Genomic DNA, 15652 nt, shown 5'->3' with positions numbered 1-15652 from the left:
ACCTCTAATTTCTGAATTTGCTGCCTATTTTAAAAATAGTCTGTGCCTTTATTCCTTCTGCCAAAGTGCATTACCCAACACCAACCCCTGCAGAACACCACTATTCACTGGCAGCCAACCAGAAAAGGCTCCTTTTATTCTCACTCTGTCTTCTGCCAGTCTGCCAATCTTCCATCCATGCTGATATCTTTCTTGTACTGTAATACCATGGTCTCTTATCTTGCTTAACAGCCTCATATGCAGCACCTTATCAAAGGCCTTCTGAAAATCCAGGTAAACAACATCCCTTGACTCTCCTTTGTTTATCCTGCCTGTAATTTTCTCAGAAGAGTTTCTACAGATTTGTTAGGCAAGATTTCCCTTTAAGGAGACCGTGACGATTTTGTCCTATTTTATCATGTGACCCAACTACCCCAAAACCTTATCCTTAATAAGAGACTCCAAAATCTTCCCAATCACTGAAGTCAGGCTAACTGGCCTATAATTTCCTATCTTTTGCTTCCCTCCCTTCTTAAAAAGTGGAGTGACAATTGCAATTTTTCCAGTCCTCTGGAGCCATTCCAAAATCTAGTGATTCCTGAAGGATGACTGCAATTTCCTCCACAATCTCTTCAGCTACCTCTTTCAGAACCATGGGCTGACGTCCATCTGGTCCAGGTGTCTTTTGTGTCTTTAGAACCTTTCCACTTCCCAAGCCTTCTCCTCAGAAAGAGTGACTACACTCACTTCTGTCCCCAGACACTCTTTAATTTCTGGCATACTGCTAGCACCTTCCAAAGGGAAGACTGATGTAAAATACTTATTGAGTTTATCTGCCATTTCTTTGTCCACCATTACTACATCTCCATCATCATTTTCCAGCTGTCCATTATCCACTCTTGCCTCTCTTTTACTCTTTATAGAGTATATCTGAAAAAACCTTTGGTATACTTTTCTAGATTATTGGCTAGCTTACCTTCATACTTCATCTTTCCTCTCCTTATTACTTTTTTTATGTTACTTTCTAGGGTTTTAATATTTGGAATATTATACACCCTCTCTTTTGCTTTTATCCTGTCTTAGACTTCCCCTATCAGCCACAGATGTCTGATCCTCTCTTTAGAATACCTCTTCTTCTTTGGGATGAACCTATACAGTGTCTTCCGAATTGCTCCCAGACAGTCCAACCATTGCTGCTCTGTTGTCATCCCTGATAGTGTCTCTCTCCAATCAACTTTGGTCAGCTCCTCTCTCAAGCTTCTGTAATTCCCTTTACTTCACAAAACCATCAGCACTGGAGCACCGCAGGGATGTGTACTTAGCCCACCATTCTACTCACTTTACACTAATGACTGTGTGGCTAAGTACAGCACCAACACCATCTACAGGTTTGCAGATGACACCACTGTTGTGGGCCGTATCAAAGGTGATGAATCAGCATATAAGAGGGAGATTGAAAACTTCACTCAGTGGTGTAATAACAACAATCTCCCACTCAATGTCCATAAGACCAACAAACTTATCGTAGACCAGGAGAAGGAAACCAGAGGCCCATGAGCCAGTAATCATTGGAGGATCAGAAGTGAAGAGGGTCAGTAATCTTAAAGACTTGGCTGTCACTATCTCAAAGGACCTGTCCTGGACCAATTATATAAATATTATTGTGAAGAAAGCACGACAGCACCTCTTCCTCAGGAGTTTGTGGAGGTTCAACATGTCATCAAAAACCTTGACAAACCTCTACAGATGTGTGATGGAAAGTGTGCTGACTGGCTGCTTTATGGCTTGGTATGGGAACACCAAGGCTTTTGAGCAGAAAGGTAATGAATTCAGCTCAGTACATCACAGCTAAAACCTTCCCAACCACTGAGCACATCCACATAAAACATTGCTGTAGAAAAGCAGCATCCATCATCAAAGATCCTCACCACCCAGGCCATGCTCTTTTCTTGTTGTTGCCATCAGGTAAAAGGTACAACTGCCTCAGGACTCACACCATCAGGTTCAAGAACAGTTACTACCCCTCAACCATCAGTCTCTTGAACAAAACAGGATAGCTATGGTTATTTATGGACTTTGTTATAATGTTATTTCATTCTTATTACTTATTGTTATTTATTTATATCTGCATCTGTATAGTTTGTTTACAGTTAACAGTTCCTGAAGTTTACAGTTTACAGTTACTGTTCTATAGATTTGCTAAGTATGCCCACAGAAAAAGAATCTCAGGGTTGTATCTGGTAACTTGTATATACTCTGATAATAAACTTTACTTCGAACTTTGTACTCCACTGTAATATTGATACATCTGATTTTAGCTTCTCTCTTTCAAACTGCAGGATGAATTCTGTCACATATGATCACTGCCTCTTCAGGATTTCTTCCTCTTAAGCTCCCTCATTAAGTCAGGTTCATTACACAATACCCAATCCAGAATTGCCTTTTCTCTAAAGGGGATCAACTACAAGCTGCTCTAAAATGCCATTTCACAGGCATTCTACCAATTCCCTCTCTTGGGACCCAGCACCAACGTGATTTTCCCAATCTACCCACATATTGAAATCACCCATGACTATCACAATGTTGCCCTTTTTACATGTCATTCTGATTGTCATTTGTACCATACATCCTGACAACTGTTCAGAGACCTCTATATAACTCCCATCAGCTTTTTCTTACTCTTGCAGATTCCTAACTCTACCCACATGAATTCTAAATCTTTTGAACCTATGTCCCTTCTTTCTTCATCCCATCTTCACAAGAATTGCATTGTCTTCAATTTATATATTCAACTTTCAACATGAATTAGCAAACTAAAAAATTTCAATCTTTTGACAACTAGTTAGCAAGGAGATATCTATGAGATAATTACCATTTGAAATCACTTTGCCCATTGTCTTTTATACTGCTTGGTACTGATTGGTAGATCAAAACTTGGTGATATTTTTATGCTGATTATCATATAAATTTGACACATTTTCCCCAGTTGAAATAACTGAAAAGAATTTTTAATCATCTGAGTTTGTCAGAATACTTTTGAAGCTGGGTAGAAATCTGTTTTATCAAGATTTCCATTAAAACCATAGAGTACTTAATTTTTGAGTGAGCCTGGAAAGCTCTTGCGTATTAGCTAACCTGCACTTTCATACCTTCAGCTCACCAAGGGAAAATTAGCAATTCCAATCAATACGCAATAAACAGAAGCTTCAAGCAGATGGCTGATGCATTGTTAACTGAAGTTAGTACCTTCATCACTTAAACCTTGACAACCAATATTAGATACCATCGCAACTAGACTATGTAAAAATTGTGTGCTTTGTTCAGGCTGTACTTAGATACATAGGCCTTTACATCTTCTCTTGTCCTTCATAAACTGTAACTGATTTCATTTCATGGATGTCCAGTTGATTAATGACTGACAACACATGGTATCATAAAAAACCTTATTTTTAACTGGCAGACGTAAGCCTTAACTTGTAGGCAACCAACTTGGGTTTTGTTAGACTTCAAAGTAAAGACAAATTGGAAGTATGGTTCATCCTCTGCAGTCCTGGCAGATCATGTCAACCTTGTGATCATTGGCTGACTTCAAATAAGTGATGGATTCAACCATTAGGGTGCATGGAGACATTGTAAAGCAAGATTACAATTACCTTGAAAGGGGAATTATATTCATTCCAGCCTTCCTGCCCAAACTTCCAAACATGTCCAGTTATAAAGCAAGTAGGAGGGATACAATAAGCTAATGATCCTTTTTCTCATTAGTTGATTTTAATCGATTCTGCCTCAAATGTAATTAAGTTTCAATTCATTGTAAGTAGCCTTTTGGTCCCCTGCCAAGAAGACAGCTTAATGGCATCTCTTTACAGTTTTAGGATTCCCAGCATGTGCTTTTTACTAAGTTGTGGGAATATATTTTGACAATTCTCCCATTAATTGGTAAACCAGTTCAAATGATAGAGGAATTTAAGGAAAATATTTCATCTGGCACGAGGTTAGCTTATGAATCATTTATGTTGCCTTTACAAAACTCCTTGCCTCTGAAACAGAGCCTGCACAAAAATTTCTGCCAGCTATCATTAATTGGCAGCATTCAAAGAAGAACTTGAAATTAAGATTTGTTTTAGACATGAGGAGATATTCTTATGATCATTTAATTTGTTTCAATTTGCTGGGAAAAGAATTCTTATGATTATACTTACCTATTTAAAGGCATTTTTAGTTCCTATAATCATATTACAAATGGGCAATACACTACACAATGGTAAAATGATGTATTCTTTGTGCTAAAACTGTTTTCTGATATATTAATAAAACTAAGTTACCCCAATCCCTCCTGGATAAAATCAATGACAGATTCTTATTCTTTGATTTTTCCTAATTTATATTAAAAATGGTGCAATTACGTGATTTTAATACAAATTTTACCAACAGGCAATCAAACACTTTTTTCAGCAATTAGATAAGTACCATTCTCATTTAATTATATAAATAATTTAAAAATAGATAGCCTCAGTAGTAATAACCATTAAACTACTGGATTCTTTTAAATCATCTGGTTCACAGAAGTCCCTCAGCAAAGAAGTAATTCTAAACTCACCAATATTGTTGACTCTTTATTGCCTCTTCATTTCAGGGTAATTGCAATGAATGCCAGGCTTACCACTGATATCCATATCCAGCGCTTGAAAGAAGAATACAAATTTGGGTGTAGAGTGCAGAAGAAATTGGATTCATAAGACTCATGCAATCTTAAATGCTATTTGTCTTCAATCCACTGATTATGTCAATAACTTCAGGAGTGATGAAAATCTATGCTATGAAAATCTGGATGCAGGGTTTACAGCCCAACAGAAAGGTGATCATTGGTGTAAAATGCAGGTGAAAAGCTACATATCTTCTGCTTGGATTTCCATGCGTTTCTCTGTGGGCAGGATTTGTGCTACTATATTTGAGAACTTTTATCAACACTCCTTCAAATGCAATTCCAAGCTTCCATTGTTTTTTTGGAAATCTTTCTGAATAAACATACTCACTTATTTCAAGACATGGGATGTTTTGTGCTGGTTGAGTGATATAACACCATGGCATTAATATCTGGAGACAAGATGAAACAGATAAAACAATTAAAGCAATAAATTAAATCATTACGCAAACATGAGGAAATCTGCAGATGCTGTAAATTCAAGCAACACCCACAAAATGCTGGTGGAACGCAGCAGGCCAGTGAGTATCTATAGGAGGAAGTACAGTTGACGTTTTGTGCCGAGACCCCTTGTCAGGACCCTTCGACAGGGTCTCCATCCGAAACATCGACTGTACTTCTTCCTATAGATGCTGCCTAGCCTTCTGCGTTCCACCAATATTTTGTGTGTGTAAATTAAATCCTTTCTTATTCCACTAAATGAGTATTAATGTTCAGTTCGGGACTGAAAAACGAAACCACATTTGGAAAATCTAACTTTAGAAATTGTCGGAATGATTTACACCTGGCTATCATCTTACAATGTGATCTGCACAGTTCTTGACTGCAGGAATTGTCACTACCTTGTCATTGCTGCCAAGAATCATGGGAAGCAGTTCATATCCTTAAAGAACGCTCACCATGCTAATCACTCTACAGCAGCACTGGGAGGTCGGGGAAAAGGAAGGTATATTGTTTCAGTGGATGTGGCTACACACAAGAGCCTTCCATACAATCAATAGCACAGATCAAGCCTTAAGTCACAGTTGGTCCAAGGCATTGTGAGTGGCTTACCATTCTTCAATGATTACTATTGTGCAAACTACAATAAGTACAGTCTGAATTGGTGCTGATTGTTAAATATGCAGGGCATTAAAAACTTAAGCATGCAGATGTAAATATTTATGTATCAATGAACTAATGGGGGCCTTTTAATTCAGGTTTCTTTGCTGACTGGCTGGAGCCTTTTTCCCTTCCTCTTGCCAGAAGGTTAACAGAAAGGTCATGGTTGCAGAACTTCAGTTGATGAGATGCAAATGAACGTCCTGCCTATGGAAATCATCAATACTTACATAGATGACACCAGGAAAATGGCCACTATGCTCTGTAAATGCTTGCTTAGTCCAGCTTAATGAAATACAGGATGTCAATGGGAAATTATCACAGTCATGTTGAAACATGCATGTCCAACTGTTGTGTAAAGTTTATTCATAAAATACATATGTAAGTGTGTCTAATTTTAAAGTTTTAATTGCTCAACAAAACTGAACGTAATAGTAATTAATTCTTCATATAAAATTACGATAGCTGCAAATCCCAATTAATTCTGTTTTCTGATAACAGTGCTCAATTATTTTGCTTAATAATATCTGCCAATTTTTTCCTGTTGTCAAGATTCCTAACTTTTTCTCAAATACCAATGCTGGTTATCTTATCTGTACATTCAATGGATTTAAGCCTTTTTATGCTTTGCAATTTAAAAATTATTTCCTGTGGCGGTTTTATTTCATTTTATGCATTGTTTTTATTTTTGTTGTTAGCAATACTGCTCTGCTTTATTTCTTGGTTTTGTTTCCCTCTACTTTTCTTCCAGTTTCTTGTTGCTCTGGTATACACCTTTTCTTATTTCCATATTACGCACCTTTTCTAATTGCATTTCTGAGCTGGAGATGAATGGTAGGCAATCTCGAATCTGAATTATTCTGACCCTACTCTCATAATAGCTGTATGAAATTGTACAATCTCCTTCATCATTGTTGAGTCAGACTACTGCAACAACCCATCTAATGACACTCTGGGAATACCTTTCTGTGAACTGCAATAGTTCGCACTGAGATTCTGTCTCCACCGACTCAGGCAGCATCAATGAATGTTGCTATTACCAGAAATACTTGCATAATGCACTTGGATAACTTGCCCTTGAATTCTCCATTCTCTTAATTGGGCCAAAAATTTAGTGCAACATTGGCACCTTGTGTTTCAAAATGAGGATAAGTTTACTGCCCAGAAAAGTGTTTTATTCCATCTAGATACAGGATTTCCTGGGCACCCTATCTCACAGTTAGCAGCAGATGGCAGAGCAGTCATATCATTACCCTTAGAAGCCAGGCCATGTGATTTGAGACTTCCAATGCAGTGTGAAGTCTCTGTTCCCACAAGCAGCCTGTCTTAACCTAATCCGACTGAACTCAGTGGTAAGCAATGTGAAGAAATACCCCACTAGATCTACCAGAAGAGATCCTGAATAATCTACAAGGAATTGGCTGGATAATTTATTTTGATTGCTGGTACATTAGTGCATATTCAGAGGCACTGTATAATCGCAGAGGTATACTCTCTATACTTACAGAGAGTGCCTGGTAGAGTTGACAACCTTTTGTAAAATTAATTTTGAAAATCATGCTGAAAGATGTTTCATGTGTTGTCTTTAATGTCATATCCTGGGATCTGAACAACAAGAAATATGACAAAGCCAAAAATTTAGAACACGTTGCCAGAAGAAAGAAATATATATGGGCCTGAGTAGAATGCCCTGTGCACTTCATGAAGCCTGTCACTTCTGTTAACATTAGCAATAACCAATGCTAGAGATGTCTGTATTAAACAAGAGATGATGACTGAAATTTGTCAGCTGTTGCAAACACAACTGAGAATTCAAAACAGGGCATGGAGTGCATTGTTTGTAGCTCTCAAGGAGACTTTGACTCTTCAGGGCTCCCAACCCATGCTCAAGATAAAACAAATGAAACTTCAAGTACACTGTAGCATAAGGGAGTTTACAGAATTTCTCCATATAATTTGGTACACCACCCATTCAGTTATTCTAGCCTGAAGTCAGTTGAAGGAGTGAATATGTGTAACTTCATAGACTGCAGATATTGCCACCATGAAGAATGCCATTGACTCTATGGAGATGTCTTAGATTCTCCTTTACCCCAGTTTGCCATACCCTACAATATTTGAACCATTTCCATTTGACCCACTGGCAAAGGTGTTAAAAGGAAGTTGGGCCTATCCCTTAATGCAGGTCTTCACTCCATCTAGGAATATATGAAGATGGCTGAGGTGGAATACCATGTTGCCACAAGGGGTATTATACTGAATATCATGATGCATCATCAAGCCATATTTCCACTGTCTGCACGACTATACTGAACTCTAAGATACTCATTTGAGGAAGCATCAGAATAGTGGTGGCATTCTACATACCACAAAAACTGCTCATCAGCAAGAAATGGTCCTTGCCAGCAATCATCAACTGATAAGTAAGACAACAATGAGGAGGAAAAGATTGCGCAGCCAGTAGGGGTGCACATTAATCATGTATTGCAATATACATTGGCTGTTTTTACAGATTATCCAATTCAAACATATTCTTTGCACCCCTTCCAAATGCCACAGTTGATATCAGGAAATTGCTATGAAGAATTAAGTTGGCTGATACAGAAGTTCACCTTCTGGTGTCAATCTCCACCTAGAAAATGTATAGAATACCATCATAAAGTTTGTATTTTAATCCTATAAATTCATGTAACTGGACAAAAACATGGTACATCTGAGAAATATGGAACATCATCTCCAAAAATTGCACTGTAGTTCTCAAGGACCCTGTGATATTTCATAGCTGCCTGTATGGTTGTACTTAAATTGGAAACTTTCACAGATTATGATTTCTTGTCTTCCTGCATGTATCATGAGTTATAATTCATAGGAGTTCCTCACTCCAGTCTACAAGTAGCTACTCAAATTTCTGAAGAAATGTTTTTCATTATTTAGGTTCCATGTTGCGTTTCTCCAATGGGATTATGCTAAGCATAAGAAATGTCAATGTAGCACTTTGATAGGCATTTGTAATCTTGGAGTTCAGGCAGCATGAAACTAGATTTCCTTTGTTAAAATGAATCGAATGCTCTGAACCAAGTGCCCTCTGCCAAATAATTGCAAATTCAGAAACAAAAATGGAAAATGCTGGAAACACTCAGCGGGTGGGGAGAAGAAGAGTGTCACCATTTCAGTTCGACAACTTTTCATCACAACTGGAACAGTGCAATCAAAGGCATGCTTTGAATTGCAGAGTGGAGTAGGATGGAGAGAATCGAAGGGATGTCTGTGATAGGATATACACCCAAGGCCACTGGGAGCTAGAGATGGAAGAGAGAAAAAAGAAAGACATTGAAACTATAAAGTACAGCTATATTTGGTCAGTCTTCTTTATCCCTAAGATTTTTAAATGAAAATGGACATGTATTCTGTACAAACTTACTTACTACAGAGATTCGACCACGAAACATTTGGAAATACATTCTGTTCTAGCCAAGAAAAACGGCAGATTATTGGAATAATGAAAGCAGACATAAAGCTGAACAACTGCCAAGATATTCCTACTTCTGACACGTTCCCTTTCCTTTCTGTCTCATAAATCTAGGAGGCATATTCACTGAATCCGCTTTAATCCACTTCTTCAGTTCAGCAACACTCCCTCAGATTTATCTGGCATTTTCCCATGTAAGTGGAGCTGATCCATAACTTATCCATTCATCTGCTGCCATTACTACCATACTCAAACTTCAAGCATTCCTTCCAAATGTACTTCTCATTTCTTCTACCTTTACTACAATTAGCTATGTACAATGCTGACGTTACATTCTCTTCGATCTTGGCAAGACCAAACAGAAATCAGCTGATGGTTTGGCAGAACCAGCACCACTTTACAATCCACAGGTTCAAAACTGCCAAACCTTCATCTGATTCCCATTCTACTTGCTCAGTGACTTTTCCACAGTCAATCCAATGAAGCTCAGTGTAACCTTGATAATACTCCTTTCTTTTATCATAACAGCCTTCCATTCTCAATATTGAGTTCAACAATATTTGCTAGTAATTCTTCTTATGACATCTCATTGAAACTATTCTTTCCTTCTCCACCAGTACCTTTACCACTTTGCACAATAATCTAATTTATCTTTTCATTTTGCCTGCCCCTTTCCTTTGTTGTTTATTTTCTTTTCCCCATACTCTACTTCCTTAGGAGTCTGTGGAAGTTCAGCATGACATCCAAAATTTTGACTGGCTACATCATGGCCTGTCACAGAAACACTGATGCCTTTGAATGGAAAATCCTAGAGGAGGCACTGGATTTGGCCCATTGCCTCACATGTTCTCAACCAGTGAGCACATGAAATGCAGTTGTCGGAAAGCAGCATCCATCATCAGAGATCCACACCACCCAGGCCATGCTCTTTTCTCACTCCTGCCACCATGTAGAAGGTAGAAGAGCCTCAGGACTTGCACTTCTATTTTCAAGAAAACTTACTACCCCACAACCATCAAGCTCTAGAACAAAGGGAATAACTACACTCACTTGCCCATCCATTGAGATGTTCCCACAACCAATGATCTCACTTTAAGGATTCTCCATCCTGTTATCTCACATTCTCTTAATTTATTACTGTTTATGTTTGCACTTGCATGGCCTATCGTCTTCTGCATCCTAGCTGATCTTCCATTGTTCCTGTTATAGTTGAGTCTGCTCGCAGTAACTTGAATTTTAGAGTTGTATATGGTGGCACATATATACTTTGATTATGAAACTTACTTTGAACTTTTGAACTTTGAACTTGTCTCCCAGCAATTTTTCTGCATCTTTATACTTCTTTGTCTTACCCTTTTCAATTAAGGATGAAGATCTCCTTGTCCCTCCACAGATGCTATCTGGTCCATTATATATATATCAGTATTTCCTCTGCTTATACCATATCCTTATATCTGTAGTATTTTTATTTTATTAATATGTTTGTTTAATAATTTAATCTCAATGAACAAATGTTGTGGAGATCTGATTTTTACATCTACTCCCTCTGGATGACAAATTAATTAAATTGAGGTCTACATCAATTAACTAAGCAACACATCATATTTCAGACGCAACCAGCACATCTCACAGCCATCATTTTAAGTCCTCTGTGCATTAGCAGAAATGGAGATAACTGATTCTGCCCCTTGCTTTGGGAGATCACTGTAAAGTAATAAATCCAGCATTAGTAACATAGAGACAGACTTCACTGTTCCAGCCAATATTTCATACATGACTGATTTGTTTTCTTACTTTTTGGCTTCAAAATACACTGTGGACACTTACATTATTTAAAGCTCCTGTAACATTACTTAAGGGAATCTAATGTCAAGAAACGTATTTAAATTAAGTTCCAAAAGTAAGTAATACCCACATGATAAGACCAACGAAGGGTATTAAGAGTGGTTTTGTTTCCACAGACATCTCAAAATAGCTAAAAATACCACTGGCAAGGCAGATCCTAACAGCTAATAGGACCATAGAGGAGGTGATTGCTGTCAACAACAGAGTGATGGTGGCTCAGATGGTAAGTCAAGGGAGTGAGTGAGGCTGGAGCATGAGAACATACAACAAATACACTCTTTCAAAAAAAGAAGCGTTTGAGAATTATTTTTAAATGCATATAAGCAATTGGATATGGCTTCCTCTACTGTCAAGATGAAGCCACACTCAGGTTGGAGGAACAACACCTTATATACCGGCTGGGTAGCCTCCAACCTGATGGCATGAACATTGACTTCTCTAACTTCCATTAATGCCCCTCTGTTATGATCCCAGCCCCCTCCCTTGTGAGAATCGCAAGAGCACTAGTTGAGGGGGGGGGGGGGTCATTAGACCCAGGAAGTGGGAGAGAGAGAGAGAGACGTGCTGAATAGACCACGCCAAATTACTCAAGTTCCCCAAGGGGGGACTCGCCGGAAAAGAGGCGATGGTTAATGGGGATGCCATTTTTAAACAGCAAAGCAGGTTCAACAGGTTTGCGCAAAAGCCTGTGAATAATAAAGACAGCCCCTTTGGAGACCTGCCGGTTAAGTAAAACGACCGAAATGATTAGTATTCGCATAAACTTTTGTAGATGCACCTAAGCTAAGATCACACCTCCATAGTTTTGTTGCTGAAAAAAAAATGGTGGTTATTGAATTGAAGTCTGATGCTACAAGACTTTAGTACGGTACGCAATGTTAAGATATTAAAGAAAGGGACACTGTAATCGTTAACTGTTTAGATACTGACTTGAATGTATAACGGTAGTACTCTGTGAAAAGAAAAGCTTGTGTATTGTGTTAGATTCAAAAAAATCCTGTAAGACTGTGTACCACTCCGTTTTAACCGTTGGTGAAAACGTTTTTTTTTAGAGGGGAGATGTTATGATCCCAGCCCCCTCCTTTGTGAGAATCGCAAGAGCACTAGTTGGGGGGGGGGGGTCAGTAGACCCAGGAAGTAGGAGAGAGAGAGACGTGCCGAACAGACACAGGAAGTGGGAGAGAGAGAGACGTGTAGAGTACTGCATTCCACCAGGATGCAAAATAAGGCGACATTGACTATTGTCTCATGGAGACCACGTGAAAAGCCCTCGGGCAAAGTGGGCTGGTTGAGAGAGAGATTGCATCATCCCAACCTGATTGACACTTGCGACCCCGTGAGGAAGTATAAAGGAGGGTCTGGGGGATGGGGGAAGCCCCTCAGACGCACCAAGAAGACACGAGAGTGATCCCGCCGTAGCGGGAAGCCATTTTGAAGGAAGCCACGTGCGTTAGATTCCGGGATTGGAATCTGTGGCTGGAATCACGGAAAACCGCTTTTAACTAACATCGGGGAGGGGGAGCCTCCCCCCCTTTATGACGCTTCATAAAGACCCGGCAAGTTTTTCCTTTTCTCACCAATCTCTCTCTCTCTGTTGCAACACGTGAAACCCAGCGATTCCCAAAAGGCTGAAGTCTGCAGACTTCTGAGTGACTTTTATATTTCCAACGGACAATATATTATCCCCTAGACAACAGTAGAGCTCACTTCTTAATGATGATTATTACTATACCCGCACTTTAGATTGAGTATTGACGACGTGCATTATCTGAATGTTACTTTTGTGCCCCTTCATAAATAAAAACATTTGTAAATAGTGACATCAGACTTCAACGGACCTCTCTATCTTTGCTGGTAAGTGATCCAGTTATGGGATACGTAACACCCTCCTCCCCTTCTTACCCCATCCCTGACATATTTAGTTGTTTGTTTTTTTCTCTCTCTCTGCCCATCACTCTGCCTGTTCTCCATCTCCCTCTGGTGCTCCCCCACTCCCCCTTTCTTTTTCCCTAGGCCTCCCGTCCCATGATCCTTTCCCTTCTCCAGCTCTGTATCACTTTTGCCAAACACCTTTCCAGCTCTCAGCTTTATCCCACCCCTTCTGGTCTTCTCTTATCATTTCGCATTTCCCCCTGCCCCCACTACTTTCAAATCTCTTACAATCTTTCCTTTCAGTTAGTCCTGACAAAGGGTCTCGGCCCGAAACGTCGACAGCGCTTCTCCCTATAGATGCTGCCTGGCCTGCTGCGTTCCACCAGCATTTTGTGTGTGTTGCTGCACGCTGTCTTATTTTTTGGCATTTTGGTAAAGTTGTGAAAGTCTTGTAAAGTGGAGAAACTTCACCCGTGAGGTTCAAGGATGAACAAAGATGGAAATCTCCACGTATCTCCGTGCTGCACACACCTCAGCCAAAGGGCTTTTTTTCCTGCTCCGTATATTCCTTTGGCACTGAGAGGGTGGGTTTGGGGGCAAAGGGGAGAGAGAAAAGGTCAGCGGGCCAAGGTCAGCTGTGCATTAGGCTGGGACAATAGAGTGAGGGAAGGGATATGTCATGCAAAGTAGTGAACAGTTTTGGTGCTCTGGATAAAACTGTGGTAAAAGGGTTTGGGAGGGAGAAAGGGCAATGCAGCAACAAGCAATCTGCTAGAAGAACTTTGCAGGCCAAGCAGCGTCTGGGAGGAAAGAAGTTATCAATGTTTCTGGTTGAACAATTATATTGAAAAATTACCTAAAGTAGAATTCTATAAATGAGTTACCCAGTTTTTTAGAGACTTAGCAGTATGTTTGTTAAAATGGTTCTGATGTAAACAATTTATGATTTGAAAACCATAAGACATTGGAGCAGAATTAAGCCTTCTGCCCATTGAGTTTTCTCCACCATTCATGGCTGATTTATCATCTCTCTCAGCCCCACTCTCCTCCCTTCCCTCCTTAACCATTAATGCCAACAACCTTTCAACCTCTACTTTAAACATACTAAAAAAACTCCAAAGCTGTCTGTGACAATGAGTTGTACAGGTTCACCACCTTCTGGCTAAGAAGTCCCTCCTCATCTCTGTTCTAAGGGGTATCCTTGTATACTGAAGCTGTGCTTTCTGGCCCTAGACTCTTCCACTCTAGGAAAATATTCTCCATGTCTTCTCAATCTAGACCTTTCAATACTCGATAGAGGGTTTCATGAGATCCCCCACATAGCAAGACAGCTTTCTGTGTCTGTGTATTGTCAAGACATTGGGAGAAAAATCAAGGGGTAGTACTGGAAGGCAGGTTATTATAAGACCTGGATATTGCACTTTCTCCCTGTGACCAGGTACGTTTCCCCCATTACCTTAGATTACTAAAGAATTCCACCTTGTGGGTTCATTCAGCAGGCTATGTAGCCAGCTCTCTAACAAGGCCATAAAGAAAAAGGCAATTGTAAGGAATAAATACAAACATCCAGTTGAGCCAAAGGAAAATGGGAGGTGAGAGCTGCAATGGGCAGGGAATCAAACTAGGGCGGAATTTTAAATTTGGCAGGAATGGGAGTGGAGCATGGTAAATGTCAAATTGTAACTGGGGAAAAGATGAGGTTGGTTATCATGCAAGGGAAGGATTAAGATTCAGAAACTAGATGGGAGAAGCAAGTCAACCTGAAAAAAACAAGTCAACCTGAAAAAAACTGTAAAACTCACTTTAAATTTGTAGAAAGGAGCAGGGTGACTCAGGTAAACATTGTTCATATTGAGAGGAGACTGGGGAATTAATAATGGTGGTAAGGAAACAGCAGACACTTTGAACGGATCACACAGACTCTGCAGAAACACAGTATATCAGGCAGTATCTATGCAGGGGAATAAACAGTCAACTTTTCGGGCTGAAATCCTTCATCTAACTGAAAAAGGAAAGGGGAGCTGAAAGAATACAAGCTGGTAGGTGGTAGGTGAGGTGAGGGGTGGGTGGGGATGAGTTTGAAGCAAGAAGCTGGGAGGAAATAAATGAATGATGTAAAAGCTGAAGAAACAGGACAGTACAGGGGACAATAGAAGAAAAGGATGGAGGAGAAAAACCACAGGGAGGTGGACCAGGTGAGGAGAGGAAAAGGGGTAACCAGAATGAAGAATGGATGAAAAGAGAAGGGAAAAGGTGGCAGAAATTTCCATAAGTTAGAGAAATTAATGTTCAGGTTGGAGGATGAATATCCAGACAGAACAATGTCACACCAACCTGAGATTAGCAGTGGAGAAGGTAATGGAATAGGAATGTGTAGTCAAATTGGATTAAGTAGCCACCAGAAGACCTTGCTTTTTGCAGAGGTGCTCAACTAGCTGGTCACCCAAGCTGTGCTGAATTTTTTTTGTGTCTTCACAGTGGAAGATTCTGAATACACCCTAATTATAGTTGAAAATCCATGTGGCAACTGTAAGGAGGATCTTAAAGCAATCAACATTCATGGAGAAAATGTACAAGGAAAACTTCTGGGTTGAAAAGCTGACATGTCCTGTCGATCTGATGGTCTGCATTCTGGGCTATTAAATTAAATAGATGCACAGAATGAGACGTTGCAAACTTAT

At 39.6% G+C, this 15652-nt stretch overlaps 1 long non-coding RNA gene across 1 annotated transcript in view; it reads right to left on the bottom strand.

Annotated features, from left to right (window-relative positions):
• Window positions 1–15652, bottom strand: part of LOC132384693 (uncharacterized) — an 81784-nt gene that overhangs the window by 32288 nt on the left and 33844 nt on the right. Inside the window, exons 2-3 of the long non-coding RNA XR_009508986.1 lie at window positions 5016–5076; window positions 4580–4663 (exon numbers count right to left, since the gene is read on the bottom strand). This is a non-coding gene — a long non-coding RNA (uncharacterized LOC132384693). The remainder of the gene's footprint in view (window positions 1–4579; window positions 4664–5015; window positions 5077–15652) is intronic.

This window comes from Hypanus sabinus, chromosome 2 (genome assembly GCF_030144855.1).
Source record: "Hypanus sabinus isolate sHypSab1 chromosome 2, sHypSab1.hap1, whole genome shotgun sequence".
Lineage (NCBI taxonomy): Eukaryota > Metazoa > Chordata > Chondrichthyes > Myliobatiformes > Dasyatidae > Hypanus > Hypanus sabinus.
The sequence above is the reverse complement of the archived record's forward strand: the minus strand, read 5'-3'. Positions and strand labels throughout refer to the sequence as shown.